Source organism: Delphinapterus leucas, chromosome 4 (genome assembly GCF_059928025.1).
Source record: "Delphinapterus leucas isolate spDelLeu-1000000601 "Yukka" chromosome 4, BTC_Dleu_Yukka2, whole genome shotgun sequence".
NCBI lineage: Eukaryota > Metazoa > Chordata > Mammalia > Artiodactyla > Monodontidae > Delphinapterus > Delphinapterus leucas.
The window spans coordinates 126,713,688-126,726,084 of NC_143132.1; the positions used below are offsets into that span (position 1 = coordinate 126,713,688).

At 43.4% G+C, this 12,397-nt stretch overlaps 1 pseudogene; it reads left to right on the forward strand.

Annotated features, from left to right (window-relative positions):
* Positions 1-161: 161 nt before the first annotated feature.
* LOC149749424 (uncharacterized) lies at positions 162-8,546 on the forward strand (annotated as a pseudogene).
* Positions 8,547-12,397: the final 3,851 nt, after the last annotated feature.

Sequence of the window (12,397 nt, forward strand, 5' to 3'; positions counted from 1 at the left end):
CGGTGTTGGTCATTTCCCGGGCCCGCCCATTCCGCTGAATATTTGGGGGCGTCTGTGTGGCGTGTCGCGTTATTGGGCCCGAGAATTTAGAGAATCTTCTCGTCCTGGCTTTCTGGGTCGGTCGATAGTTCACTCTTTTTCCAGCACCAACCCTTGGTAGGTGCGAGCCAGTTGCACTTGCTGGGCGAGGAGGGAAAGTCTTCTTAAAGAAGAAATGCGTCGTCAGCGGGAGAGGAGCCTTTACTTCAACTCAGAAAATAAATCTGGAGCCGACCGGGGTCCGGCGCTCCGTGGACAGAGATGGTGTTAGCGCCACCTCTGTCGCTCACACCCTAGTGGGAAAGGCAAACTTGCAGTCTGTTCAAGTTAATTTAAAATAGAGTGGTGTCCGGAAGCGGAGGAGGGAAGCTTTTGACCCAACCTGAGATTCCGGCAGTAGGGTTATCGGATAGACTCTGGGTCAAAACGGCTACAGGCAGAGAGAGGGTGAATGAAAGAAAAATCATAAACAGATGGTATTCTAAATCTAGCATCCATGTAAGTTGTGTGTCATTTAAGAATTACATTTTACGGTTTTTTCATTTTTAATCACATAAATGGAGGGGAGCGCCATAAACCTTTCTGTACTTAGCTTTTTGGGTTTTGGTTTTTTAAATTCTTAATAGGATCTATAGTCAAAGAAGGAAAGCTTGCTTGAGGTCATTCCTGAGCCAAACCAGGCAAGGAAAATGGAAAGGGCTTTCCAAGCAGAGGGAGTCGTTGAAATAAAAGCCTGGTGGCATGAATCAGGACAGCCCAGTCACGTTAAGCAGTCCCATTTTATTAGACCAGGTTTTGGGAATCGACGTGGCTGGAGAAGTGGTTGGGAGCAAGCTCACACAGGGCCCTGAGGTAACCAGTGTGCTTAGGGAATTAGAATTCTATTCCAAGGATGAAGAGCGGCCCTCAACACAGTTAGTTAAGCAGGGCTGTGATGTGGTCAGATTTTAAGAGGTTGCTCTGATCACTGGGGGAAGGGAGGAAGAAGGGTTCATGACCTTCTCCTGAATTCATTTATTCAAAATATTTTTGAGCCCGTTTTGTGTGTAAAAGCCTGCACGAAATGTTGAGAGGCTCACAGAGATGCCTGAAACACATTATCTTCATATGATTTAAGATTTAATGAGGAACAAAAAAAAAGATTTAATGAGGAATAGGGGAGAGAAGGGAACAGCAAACTAACTAACGCTGTAGAATTCAATTTATGCTGCAAGCAAGGGCCATTAGCTGTGGGAACCCTGAAAGAATTAATTCTAAAGGTAGGGGTTGGGCAAAGTGTTGGGGGGAGGTTTCACAGAGAAGGATGCATTTGAGCCAACTCTGAGGAAGTAGAATTTTGTCTGTTGGATGGTGTTGGGGGGGAGAGGGAGGGGAGGTTGGCGTGGTGATGAGGGAAGCTGGATCTGACACATGGAAAGACTAACAGTCGTATGTGCCAGGCTGAGGAATCAGCAGGCCAGGTAGGGCTCCTGTTCTGTGTGAGGGGATGGGGGTAGAAGAACAGACAGTAAACAAATAAGCAAACAAGGAATGGTCAGAAAGTAACAAGTGCTATACTTGAAATGGAATGATGCTTTAGAATCTCCAGTCCTGCTGAATTTATTTTCGAGACCAGCTTTTTTCACTTCTGGGCTTCTCCCCCCTACCCTTGTCCTGACTGCTAATTGAAGGCTAATCGATTTCTTTTTATACTCTTATTGAAGATATCCCTTCCTCCAGGAAGACTTACAGACCTCCCTCCCCTACCAAGCCTAAGAAAGAGACTCTGCTTCTGTTACCATAGGAACCTGTTTCGCACTCAAGATGCTCATCGCACCAGATCTTCATTGTCTGTTTACAATCTAGGATTAGAAAATGAAATCATCAGCTGAGATGAAGGGAGAATTGTGGGCTTGGCCGTGCCTAGTCATGTTCTGGCAATGCTGCAGGCTGACTTTGTCACTGTAAAGTGAATATATACATACTTTTCATTTAGATCCCTAAAGTCCTACTTCACATAAAAATCATTTTTATTAAATGTTTACTCCTAAAGACTTGAACATAAAGGAACATAGACTTCTTCTCTCTCTTCTTTTTCATACAGTAAAGCCCCAAAGGAAGTCAAACAAATATGACCTGACTAGAAATGGTACATAGGCTTTTATTAAGGCCTAATTAAGTACACTCTTAAAAACTCACAATCACGATTCAGAGCAGAGTTCTCCTCAATAGGTACATGTTAAGTTGTGGCCCTGTTACTCAAGCCACAAATCAAGGAGGATGAAAGGGCATGAATATGAATATGAATGGAAGTTTACAGAACCTGAAATTTTTAATTAGATTCACAATTATTATTGCCAAGTGACTACACATGAAGAGTAAGAAAATCATACAATTTACTGCAATTAGTATTACTTTTTTACAATCACGCTGAACCCATACCATTCTTCTCTTCCTGGCATGTTGGTTCTCTAGTCCTACACCTGTCATCTGTTTGCAAGGGTTCTCCCCAAAGCTACATTTGACCGAGATTACAAAGTAGTGCCAGATGCAGTCCTCAGAGGTGTTTTGTTTGGCTCAAGCAGGGAGGGTTTTTTCTTTGAATTTTGATCATTTTTTAATTGGGAGACTTGACTTTTTTCTACTCAGGATTTCCAGTTTTTCTTGAAAAAATGGGCAAGTCTGGGAACAATCCGATGGAGGTGAGCCACAGGGAGCTCTTGGGAAGGGGGTCCAGGGCTTCGCCACACACGGTGGACAAGTGCCCCACACAGGCCTGCTTGTAGACCTATGAGTTATCTACTTCTCATGTACCATGTAAGTCTCAGCAGGGGTAATGATCAAAATATTTAACAATCAGTCCCCCGGCACCAAGAACAGACTTACCCGTTAGGCACAGAAGGCGCAGTGCCTAGGGCCCATTTACTTTTAAGGGCATCCCAAAATGTTTTAATTTCTTTTAAATTAAGGGGGGGAGGGAAAGATGGAGTGGAGAGGCTGCAACAATAGCAGCATTTCACAGTACACGCAGTGAAAGGTAGAGACCTTAAAAATGATTGCCCTAAGGCTAACATCTCCTCTATTGTGCCAGTGAACCGCTCCTACTTGGTGGCACTTTCTTTCTAGAGAATGTTTAAGCAGCTCTCCCTGCTCTTTAGGCTTCAGGATATAGGTTGGTGAAAGGACAATCCCATCCATTTGTTCATTTGGCAGTTACTGAATTTCTAGCACGTGCCAGGTTCTGCAGAAAGCAGATAAAAGGGAGGAAGGGAGAGCTAAAAATCCAACTTAGCTTATCTGCTGAGAGATCCTAGCCACTTCTAGGGACAGGTAACAGCCTCCAAGGAGGGTGTGGCCTGTGTGAACTGGAAGATTCTCTCTGATTAACCTGATCGCCTGCCCCACCCCACAATGCTACCCTGACAAGTAAAATTTCAGTGGCAATGACAGCTTCTCCCTTTTCTCCCCACCCCCAGCAAAAAAAATGTACTTATTGACGATATATAGAATTCCTTTGACAATAGTAATTAGCAGTGGAATTTTTTTTAACTACAATGCCCAGGATGTAAGGAGGTAAGAAGTATATAAAAAACAGTGTCAGGGGCTTCCCTGGTGGCGCAGTGGTTGAGAGTCCGCCTGCCCGTGCAGGGGACGCGGGTTCGTGCCCCGGTCCGGGAAGATCCCACATGCCGCGGAGCAGCTGGGCCCGTGAGCCATGCCGCTGAGCCTGCGCCCCCGGAGCCTGTGCTCCGCAACGGGAGAGGCCACAACAGTGAGAGGCCTGCGTACCGCAAAAAAAACCAAAAAACAAAACAGTGTCAGAAAGCATATAGCCCAAGAATGGTCTGGTAACATGTTGAAGATAATAAAAATTGCTATTTTAGCTTTGATCCTGGGGAGATTACCCTTACTGTGTAGCAATTATTGTATCAACAATAGAGTAAAACCTAGGATGGTCCAGATAGGGTATTGTGGAGATGGGTGTTTCTAAGTTTGTGTGTGTGTGTATGTGTGTGTGACAAAGGAGGACTGAAGGTGCCCAGCGCAAGTCACAACAACGAGCAGAGGGCAACATCTCCTAGGGAGAACTCACTTGCCATGGCCTGGCAGTCCAAAGGTGGGCTTGGCTTGGACCACCAGGTAATATAAAGGCTAGGTGGAGAATAAAGTTATGGAGAGAAAATAAAACAAGACTATTTCTCTGATCAATTTCACTTGGTTGCCAACAACAGAAGCCCAGCTGCAGTGGTCTTAAGCACATAAGACCCTCTTTTCACAGTGCTATCATGGTAAGTCTTTCTCTTAAGGAACATGGCATACTTTTCTTCTTTTCCAAGTTTTGTTCTGCTTCCTTTGTATTGACTTTGCACATTTCTTGTTACCCTAATTCTTAGTTTTTTTAATTTTTTGTTACTGCAAATAGGATGTTTTTCCATTATTTATATGTGTCCTAGGTAATTTTATATGTTGATTACTATGCATGAATGTTGTACCTACCACTTTGCTGAATTCTTTTATTGTTTGTATAGTTTTTCACATTTTCTTTTGGACTTTCATTTCATTGGCAAATAACTATAAGTTTACCTCCTCTCGTCCCACTTTTTTTTTTCTATCTTTTGTGTAATAACATTAGCCAGTGCATCCAGCATAACAATAAGTAAGAATGGTACTAATGGATATCCCTGTCTTGTTCCTGACTTTGATGAGAATGCTTTTAGTGTTCTTACGAGGATGAGGCTGACTTTGGGGTTGTAAGTTGAATTATTAATTAATATATATTAATTATATATTAATTTTTTAGCCAAGCATGGAACTGAAAATACAGAATTTTTAATTCTTATAGAAAACCTGGGGACCCTGAGGATATTCCAAAGACTGCCAATGGTCAGACAACCCTATGACAGAAACACTATTACAGGCTTGTGTTAAGAAACCCCAGGACACCTCCATGACTCGGGAAAATAAGGGAACAGAGTAGAAATGTCCTGCTCTGTGCACCAGGGAGAATGGGCAGTGGGGTGAGCAGATTAGAGGGAGGACGGGTAGAAATCTCTATTAACTTCCTGTTGCTGTCAGAACAATTACCTCAAAGTTAGCAGCTTATAGCAACACAAATGTATTATCTTATAGTTCTGTAGGTCAGAAGTGTAAAATGTGCCAGCAGGCCTGTGTTCATTTTGGAGGCTCTAGAGGAGAATCCATTTCCTTACCTTTTCCAGCCTCTAGAGTTCACCTACACTTCCTGGCTTGTGGCCCCTTCTCCATCCTCAAAGCCAATAGCATAGCATCCTCTCTCTTCTCTGACCTCTGTTTCAAACTTATAATCTTCTCTCCAAGTCTGCCACCTCCCTCTTTTAAGGTCCTTCATGATTACATTGGGTCCTCCACAGCAATCCAGGATCATTTCCCATCTCAAAAACCTTAACTTAATCACGTCCACAAAGCCCCTTTGCCATGTAAATTAAAGTATCTGGAGTTTCTGGGGATCAGGGTGTGGACATCTCTGGAGAGCTATTACTCAGCCTACCACAGGATCTAAAACGAACTTTCTTCATCTTAGAAGAAAGCTGGCAGGCACAGCTTTGATCCGACCAGAACACTAACATGGGAATGGTCCTAATAAGTACAGTCTTCTCAAAGCAACTGAGCCCTGAAATTGTTATTGGGGAATTAAAGGGGTAGAAGGTATGGTTCCAGTGAAATGGCATGAGACAGATCCCTGTTGTCAGAGGACTTACAGGGCATAAAGGAGACAGATGTGTCACAACAAGTGTAATAAGATTGAAATTTTGGTCCAATTTGTTTACTGCTGTGTCTGCAGTGCCTGAAACAGAGTAAGCACCACGCAGGCACTCAATGACTATTTGCTAATGAATGAAATCCACAGCAGAGGTGGTTTTTTGGGAACACAGAAGACTGGTGCTGCATAAGAGGAGTCAGGGAAGGCCTCGTCAAAGAATCTGTAGAATTTTGGGGGGTATCTGTCCTGCTCTTAAGAGGTCACCTCTGGGGCTAACTCCTAGGAATTACTAGAGGCTCTCAGAGAGCAGGATGGAGACCTTAGCACAATGTTACCTCATTTTAAGAAAATGCAAATTTTGCTCATTTTAAACAGACTGAAAAGTCTCCCTTCCTGTGCAAAGTTTGAAATAATACGAATCTCCTCTCATCCTCAATTTAAAAAACTCTTTTCAAGAATTGTGTCATTTCGGGAGTTCCCTGGTAGTCTAGTGGTTAGGACTCAGCACGTCCACTGCGGAAGCCCGAATTCAATCCCTGTCGGGGAACTGAGATCTCACAAGCTAGGCAGAGTGGCCCAAAGGAAAAAGAAAAAACAAGAATTGTGTGATTTCTACAGACAGGCTCAACGGACTACAAACATCATTTACCATTTTGCCACGTGGTAGCACTGCTGCAGCTGGTGAATAAAAACACCCACCATCCTTTGTAGATCTTGTGAACACACACACAACTTCTGTGAGTGGTCCTGGTACTCTTGTCAATTAAAAATCTTCCGAGTGGGCTTCACTGGTGGCACAGTGGTTGAGAGTCCGCCTGCCGATGCAGGGGACGTGGGTTCGTGCCCCGATCCGGGAAGATCCCACATGCCGCGGAGCGGCTGGGCCCGTGAGCCACGGCCGCTGAGCCTGCGCGTCTGGAGCCTGTGCTCCGTAAGGGAAGAGGCCACAACAGTGAGAGGCCCGCGTACCACAAAAAAAAAAAAAAAAAAAAATCTTCCTAGTGTCCTGTCATTGTCAACCAAGCTTTCATTGAGCAGTTGTGCTAGCTCCAGTGCTGAAAAAAAAAAAAAAGTGCTAACAAAATAATGTAGAGGGGGAAGTTACATATGATAAAACGATGGTATATTGTGTTGCTCATTGAGGAGGGAAGAGTTCACAAAATCTTAGAGATAACAAACATATTATAGATGACATTAGAGGTAATATCTTTTCAGTCTGGCTTGCTCTGCTTCTTGAGGAGGACAGGGACAGGGCTGAATCCCAGAACTTATTACTGTGCCTAGCACCCATAAGCAAACAATAAACATTTGTTGAATAAATAATAAATGAACATGGAAGATGGCTACCTTGTAGCTCCCAAACATATATCCCCTCACCCTACACAGAGACTAACAAAAAGTTCCTGAAACCAAATTCCAAAATCACAGCCGTGAGTTTCTAAATAGTCCAGCTCAGACCAGCTGCTCATTCTTGATCTAATCAGCCGTGCCCAGGGAAATAGGGCCACATAGCACGAATGGCCCCCAGAGGCCCCCAGTGCGATCGAATGAAGATTTCATTTCGGCTGCGGGGTTGAGGGGCCGAAACTAACTGTAGAGTGTATGAATAATAGGTCTCCGGCACATATGCAATTTGTTTTTCAAATGTTTGGAGATGCTGCTGTGACTGCTAGGATACAATTTGGTTCACTGTGGTAAAATACACATAACATACAATTTGCCATTTTAACCATTTTAAGGGTGCAGCGTAGTGGCATTAAATCCATTCATACTGTTGTGCGAACTCTCATCCAACTCCAGGATTTTTTCATCTTGCCCAGCTGAAACTCTGTACCCATTCAACACTAACTTCCCATCTCCCCTCCCCCCACCCCCTGCCCCCAACCCGGGACCAGGAAACCACCATTCTATTTTCTGTCTCTATAAATTTGACTACTCTGTATATCTCATATAAGTGAAATCAATCAGTATTGGTTCCTTTGTGACTCACTACTTTCACTTAGCATAATGTCTCCTATAATGTAGCTATGATGTAGCACGTGTCAGAATTTCCTTCCATTTTAAGGCTGAATAATATTCCATTGTATGTCTATAGCACAGTTTGTTTAGCTGTTCATCCATCGATAAACATTTAGGTTGCTTCCAGCTTTCGGCTGTTGTGAATAATGCTGCTATGGACACTGTCAGAGCATTCTTGAATTCACAACAGCTCTTTGTCATTTTTACATACCAGCAATCAGTGGTCTTAAAAGTATACCTACTATCAAGTGGGGATCAGCAGAAAAACTGGCAGTGTGGGTGCCCTCATGCTTGACATCTTTTTGAACCTTAGAATAGGAGTGTGTTCAGAGTAGAGGGATCATTGTAGTGGTACATCTGGAAATCAACTCCTGGGAAGAAGGAATGATACAAAATAAAGTCATTGGCCTGGAGGAGAGCAGACTGAAGGAAGCTACGGGAGCTGAGGAACAAAGACTTTTTCCTTGTTTCTCCCTAAGACAGATGAGGAAGCACTGGATGGAGGCACAAAACAACAAATTTCTGATTTCAACTCAATGTACAAAATACATTTAACCTCTAGAACTGTTTACCAGTGGAACAATCTACCTTAATGAAATAAGTACTTCTCTGTGAAAATACACAGACAGAAGCTGATTGTAGAAAGGGTTCCAGAATTTGGAAGGCAGTTGGAGGAGAGCTATATCTGGGTTCTAAGACTTCTTTTACCCCAACATTCCCTGTCTTTCAAATGCTTGAAACATCCATAGAGAAGACAAAACAGCCAAAGCTGTAAAGTTTCCAAAGTAAATAATTACTCATTATATACTTGATTCGATATTCATGAGTGCCGTGTCCACAGATGCAGCTGGAATCTGAGAAGCTAACTGTTGAATGCTGTTAGCGACCCACACAAACCTCAGAGAGGGAAGCATTATCTAAGATTATAGTGACGAGAGCCAGAAATGATCAAGAGGTACACTGGGACCTCAACTCAAGAGTCCTTGCTCTTGTTTGTATATTACACTAGGAAAATACCCCGGTAAATCCAAATCAAAGTAAACAAATAGTGTTCCACCTTTTGTGACTAAAAATTAATGACTCCAATTTGTCTCACTTATTAGACTTTGGTTTCTAGTTTTTCTCCTGCGATTTCTCTTTTCTCTTTTCATTAAAACTTGTGGCGAAAAAATGCCTCAAGAAGCTGTGGAGAAGTAGACAATTCTTCTGCTTTGGGGTTTGGATGGCCATTTGGCCATAGTTACTAAAATGTGAAGTGAACATACCCTTTGACCCAGCAATTCCACTTGTAAGAATGAATTTTCCTCCTAGATGCTTTCTCACTCCAGTAAAGAATATGTGCAGCAAAACATCAAAAATGCCCTGACCGTCCATCACTAAGGGACTGTTTCATAAGTTCTAGCACATCCATAGAATGTTCAGTGTGGTGCAGGGCCAAAATGCTATGCCAAGAAGATCTTTATACACTGACTTGGAAATTGCTCCAAAATACACTGCTACATGACAAAAGCAAGGTAGGAAACTTTATGCTTAAAAAAAAAAAGCCATCAATAGATAGAAATATGTACACATGTGAGCCAGGCAGCTTCTAAGATGACCTCCAGTGCTCTCCAGCCCCTGGTAATCATGCCCTGTGTAATCCCCTCCCCTTGAGTATGGGTTCAACCTAGTGACGTGCTTCTAATGAACAGAATACAGCAAGGGTGAGAGGATGTCACTTCTGAGATTCGGTTAAAAAAACTTTGGTTTCTTGTCTTCCTTGACTTTTCTAGCTCTTCTCAACTGTTGGCTCAGATGAAGTCAGCTCGAGCAGGGGCAAGTGCATGTGGTTAGCCCATACAGAGGTCACATTCTTGACTTAAATTCACAAGAGATATTTGAGGACTTATACTTACATCACCTTAGGAAGCATGTATAGGATACCTTTAGCTGCAACTGACAGGAGCCTCGTCACTTGTGTGACTTACACTGTAAGGAAATTTTATTGTTTCACTCATCAAGAAGTTCAGAGGCAAGACTGTCCCAGGACTTGTTAATTTAGCAGCTCAGTCTCATCAAAGACCCAGGTTCTCTCCATCACTCTGCTCTGCCACCTTCAGTGGGTCAGCCTGCTCCTCAGGCTAATTTCCCTCACAGTCACAAAATGGCTACCACAGCTCCCAACATCACACCAGAGGAAAAAGTGTTCCTTTCTTCCTGAAAGCTTGTATATCATTTTTTTTTAAGAAGAAAACTTCCTAGAAGCCACTCTATCAGACTTTCTCTTCATGTCTTACTTGCCAGAAATGGGTTGATGCTCATACCTAAACCAACTGATGGCAAGGGGAGTAGAATGACCGTGATTGGCTTATATGCAGCACCTGGTTGACTAGGGTGTGCATTATCTGAATAAAAAAATTTTTTTTTTCTTGGCTGCCCTGCGCCTTTCAGAATCTTAGTTTCCCGATCAGGGATCAAACCCAGGCCCGCACAGTAAAAGCACCAAGTCCTAGCCACTGGACTGCCAGGGAATTCGCAATCATCAGAATAAAATCTGAGTTCTGCTGAAAAGGAAGAGAGTGGGTAATAACAACACTGTCTCCTACATTGTGAGGACCTAGGTTTCTGACATTTTTTTTAACTTTTTTTTTTTTTTTTTTTTTGCGGTTCACGGGCCTCTCACCATTGTGGCTTCTCCCGCTGCGGAGCACAGGCTCCGGACGCGCAGGCTCAGCGGCCATGGCTCACGGGCCCAGCCGCTCCGCGGCACGCGGGATCCTCCCAGACCGGGGCACGAACCCGTGTCCCCTGCATCGGCAGGCAGACTCCCAACCACTGCGCCACCAGGGAAGCCCTTTTTTAACTATTGAGCTAAATTGCATGTACTATAGTTAGAAAACACTACATCACTCCCAAGACCTGGAGCTTTACTTTTAAAATTATCACATAGTGACCTAAATCTAGCTCAGAATACGGAATTTTAAAACTTTGAGCATTGGTAGTACTGAGTGAAAAAAAAATGAGGCAATTAAACCTAGAACCATGCCAGTGTTTGCCAAGAGACTGAGATGATGAATTTTTTCCCTTTCCCAATTGGTCAGGACTCTTCATTGAGCTTAAAGGGCAACCAGACCAGGAGCTGACAAGCTGGGCATGTTGTAGAAAGGAAAACACAGGCTCTCAAGCCAGATTGACTTAATTTAAATCCTAGCTCCATCATTTAAGAATATACATGAACTTTGGGCAATGAAATTAAATTTTCTGGGCCTCTGTTTCCTTATGTGTAAAATACAGATAATAATACCGACCTAGATCATCACAATCATGGTAATAAAGTCACCTCCAAAAGTTAAAAAAATAAAAACATAATACTGACCTTGGAGCTTTCTGAGAGAATTAAGTGAGAACCTGGAGTGAAAGCACATGGCTGGGACTTCCCTGGTGGCGCAATGGTTAAGAATCCGCCTGCCAGGGCTTCCCTGGTGGCGCAGTGGTTGAGAGTCCGTCTGCCGATGCAGGGGACACGGGTTCGTGCCCCGGTCCGGGAGGATCCCACATGCCGCGGAGTGGCTGGGCCCGTGAGCCACGGCCGCTGAGCCTGCGCATCCAGAGCCTGTGCTCCGCGATGGGAGAGGCCACAACAGTGAGAGGCACGCGTACCACAAAAAAAAAAAAAAAGAATCCGCCTGCCAATGCAGGGGACACAGGTTCGATCCCTGGTCCTGGAAGATCCCACATGCCACGGAGCAACTAAGTCCGTGTGCCACAACTACTGAGCCTGCACTCTAGAGCCTGCAAGCCACAACTACTGAGCCCACGTGCCATAACTACTGAAGACTGCGCACCAAAAGCCCGTGCTCCAACGAAGAGTAGCCCCCGCTCACAGCAACTAGAGAAAGCCCATGCACAGCAGTGAAGACCCAACACAGCCAAAAATAATACAAACAAATAAATTTATTTAAAAAAAGAAAGCACATGGCTGAATGCCTAGAACATAAGAATAAAATATCAAACCTCCTGCCATTGTAAAAACAAAACAGAACAAACAAACAAAAACAGTGTTATATTAGCACAAGACTGAAAGATTGGCCAGTGGACTAGAAGAGCTAACGTAGTGCCATTTGTACATGAGAACTTAATACACAACAAAGGTGTCACCACAACTCAATGGGGGAAAGAATGCATTGCTCAACAGATGGTGTTGGGAGAACTGACTCATTATGAAGAAAAAGAAAATCCAGTTTGGTACATGGGACCAGGGTGGAAAATGCCCTTTTCACCTCTCAACTAGCAGAGTGGTTTCAAGATGAATGAAGGTTCTAATTATCTGAGGGAGAACTCTAAAATTAATGGGGGAAATTGTAGTAGGATGTCTTTATGACCCTAGGAGTTAAGAAGCATTTCTTAAACAAACCTTGACAAACCTTGGCAGAGAAAGACAAATACTCTATGATATCACCTATATATGGAATCTAAAAAATACAACAAGCTAGTGAATATAACAAAACAGAAACAGACTCAGATATAGAGAAGATACTAGTGGTTACCAGTGGGTGGGGAGAGGAAATATAGTGGTAGGGGATTAAGAGGGACAAACAATTATATATAAAATAAGCTACAAGTATATATTGTATAACACAG